Source organism: Vigna unguiculata, chromosome 6 (genome assembly GCF_037176805.1).
Source record: "Vigna unguiculata cultivar grain cowpea cultivar isolate G323 ecotype 2 chromosome 6, ASM3717680v1, whole genome shotgun sequence".
NCBI classification, from domain to species: Eukaryota; Viridiplantae; Streptophyta; class Magnoliopsida; order Fabales; family Fabaceae; genus Vigna; species Vigna unguiculata.
This window is the reverse complement of record NC_140797.1, coordinates 25,841,341-25,844,795: the sequence shown is the minus strand read 5'-3', so window position 1 is coordinate 25,844,795 and position 3,455 is coordinate 25,841,341. Positions and strand designations below refer to the sequence as shown.

Genomic DNA, 3,455 nt, shown 5'->3' with positions numbered 1-3,455 from the left:
TGTACCAAATCACACAAATAATAAAATGAAAATCAAAGTATCATTTCTAAAAAAACTTGTAAAACACTTAACAGTTGTTGCAATTCATAATTCAATTAGATAATAAATTTTAAAAAAATGATAACTATTTTTTGTTAAACACCCGACCAATACCCATGATATGACATTTTTATTTGAAATTTAAAATAATTTAGAATCAATTAAATGAAAAGAAAAGAAAAAAAAGTATTACTATCTTATTAGGTATTTTAAGCGTATAAAAAGACTAAGATGTTTATGTTGCATTTTTCAAAATACTATTGAAGAAAGACAACTTAACTTATGCTTTAAGTTAAGCATTTACGTAGCAAACTAAAATTAAATAATGATAAAAATCAGATTGTTTAGTTAGTTTTAACATTTTCTTATCAATTATGTGCACCAGCACGAAAACGTGGGTATACAAAATTAATATTGACATATGACATAAAATAATAAACACTCTTTGTTTTATGGGTTTTTTAAGGAAATTTCTTTGTTTGAAGTTACAGTCGGTATCTTTATCCGTGCGTCATCTCATCTTGGTGCAACTTTCCTTCACGAAATTAAGAATAATTAAAATTCTCAACAGGTGAAAATTACAAGAAATTAAATATAGAATGGTCAAAATTTTGAACAGGTGAAAATTACAAAGAAACTTGGCCTCAGTGGGAACACCCATCAATTGTAGAGAGTTTCTTCTACTTTCTCTCTCCACCAAGCTCAGAATCTTTTTCAACTATGCTCTGAGTTTTTTCATTCATTGTGGTTTCTTCTTTTGTCTTTCTCTTCCTTTTCATTGGTAAGTTCACTCTCATAAATTCTGAATATTTTTTCTTCTTGGTTGCTATTTATTACGGTTTTTTTCGGTGGATTCTAGGTGGGTCTGAACTCAGAATGATACTTGGAGTGATGGGTGTTTGTTTATATGCTTTGATGACAACATGGTGTGGTTTTTGTTTGATTTTAGTTTTCAGTTTGGTTTTGTTGTGTTGCCTTCACTCTCTTTTGTTTCTGGCTTTGTGGTTGTGTTTGAGGACAAGCTCTGTTTCTGTTGTTGAAGCTACCTGGTTCTTCCATGAATTTTGTTCCTCCTTAATGCATATGTAGTAATTGATTTGTTTTGTTGAGGATAAACATTTAAATCATTTCAATTTTTCTGTGTGAAGTTATGGAGCTTTGTCTCCCTTTGTAATTGTTGAACTTGACCGGTTTTCTATTGGGATTATGGTAGGCAGAAGAACTCCTCTGATAATCCAAAACTCATTCGAAATTTTTTGTTCTGGACATTTTTAGATGGATATTTTGCATCCATTTAATAAGGCTAATTCATGATCCTGAATTGATTATAATTTTATGTTCTTACTGTAAATTTTTGTTGAAATTCTTCATGATTCGATTACAAGAGAGTTGACTATATAGTTGACCATATGTTCACAGCTCTGACCTGCTATGTTCGTTGTAAGACCTCAATTATAATTTTCTTTGGCAATTATTTGTTTCCTGATTTGAAATGTGTTTATATCTGCATGAAATCCGATCAAATGTTTTGTTACTAGTTTACTTTAATCGGGGGGTTTTTCTACGTTTCTTGTTCAAATTGTTTTCTGTGAGTCAAATTTTCAAAAGGAATTTCTTATAATAATGTTATGAAACTAACTTGTGACATGAAGTTTGATTATATTTGGATCCCTTTTCTTGTTCTATCTTGTTGGAGTTTGCCATTCCTCATCTCTCTCAGATTTACCGTCAGGTTTTTCTTAGGGATATAATATCGAGCATCTGGTGTGCTGCCAAAACACTTCACCACAATATCATAAATGTTCATCATGACTTGCTAGCTGCTTACTTTTGTTGTCAATTTTATGACCCATTTTGTTAACTTCATCTGTGACTAAAATGACCCATCTGAACCTCTAAACTTGGTGCAGAAGCAAAGTGAATCTCTTCAATCTAAGTGTGCAGTGAGAGAGAAAGCATGTCAAGTGGAACAACATACTGGTGTTATACATGCAGGCAGCCAATCTGGCTTGAAAGGAGAGATGCAATTTGCCCTTACTGCGATGGAGGCTTTGTGCAAGAACTTTACGAGCTGCTGCGAGCAGTTTCAAGCCAACAAGGCTTTTCATCACAAAGGGAAGATTTTCAACACGTCCCTGACATTATGGATGCTGTGAGAGCTGTTATGGAGCAAAGAGGTTCTGAGCCAAGAGTTGGAGACAATTTCATGAGGCAGAGAATGGCTGGAAGCTATACAAATTTTGATGTAAGAAGGAGGTTTGGTTCCACCCCAGTTCCTGATCAGACTTGGGGGGTCTATACCTCTGGTCCTTATCTCATATTTCATGGTCAACCTCCAGGGTTTACTGTCTCTAACACTGCCTCAAGAAGTGGTTCCGGGCATGTTGATTTTGGTCACTACTTTCTTGGTCCTAGACTTGAAGGACTCATTGAGCAGCACATAACCAATGACCGGCTTGGTCCACCTCCTGCATCACGCTCTTCTATTGATGCAATGCCAACCATTAAGATCACAAATGAACACCTACAATCTGATTCACACTGTGCAGTTTGTAAGGAAAGGTTTGAACTGAGTTCTGAGGCCAGGAAAATGCCATGTAGCCACATTTACCACTCAGACTGCATTGTTCCATGGTTGGTTCAGCACAATTCATGTCCACTTTGCCGTGTTGAGTTGCCACCACAAGGACACTCCAGTTCTCGAAGTAGTCGAATTAGGGGAGGAAGGAATGGTAATGGCAGTGGCAGTGACAGTATCTCAAGGAGAAGTGGGAATAGAGAGATGAACAGTGGAAGGAGGAATCTGCTATCATATTTGTGGCCATTTCGAACTTCTTCCAGTTCAAATACTTGATCATGGTGCTGACACACAGTTCAAATACCTGATCATGGTGCTGACACACAGTTCAAATACCTGATCATGGTGCTGACACTGGGGAACCTACTCTTCTAAGTCTTTGGCCTGTGCCAGAAGTTAACTGAAAGTTTAATTTCTTCATCAGCACAAGTGTAATTAGCTGTCACATAATGCTTATGTTTCTGCAGATTGTGCTTTGAACTTTATCTCATTGATGCTAGATCGTAGAATATGTGAAACTCTTTGTATATTCTTGGAAGCAATTTTCGTTTTAAAGTTTCGGTTGTATTGTTGTTTGCATGGTCATGTGTGTGTTTCAGAGATAAGGAATCAAAGGGGGAGGAAAAGGTGAGTGATGAAGGATAAACAAAATCATTTCCTTTACTCTGCAAACATAATAACAATCATCAAACACTTCACTTTGCAATGAGTCCATAACAGAGCAATGAATGTAAATGTTAGAAAATGGCACTGTGAAACAAAACCTTTTGGAACTCAACCTCATTATCTATAAATTAAAGTTAATTTATGTATAATTAAATTTAAGATTTTTAGAAAA

The 3,455-nt window shown here is 35.4% G+C and overlaps 1 pseudogene across 2 annotated transcripts; it reads left to right on the top strand.

Annotated features, from left to right (window-relative positions):
* The first annotated feature begins 554 nt into the window (after positions 1-554).
* LOC114188926 (E3 ubiquitin-protein ligase RZF1 pseudogene) lies at positions 555-3,172 on the top strand (annotated as a pseudogene). Of its 2 annotated transcripts, none has more exons than XR_014995553.1 (2): positions 555-820; positions 1,950-3,172. The product of XR_014995553.1 is annotated as an E3 ubiquitin-protein ligase RZF1 pseudogene, transcript variant X1 (transcript). The 2 variants fall into 2 exon arrangements; XR_014995554.1 differs by lacking the exon at positions 555-820 and adding an exon at positions 873-965.
* Positions 3,173-3,455: the final 283 nt, after the last annotated feature.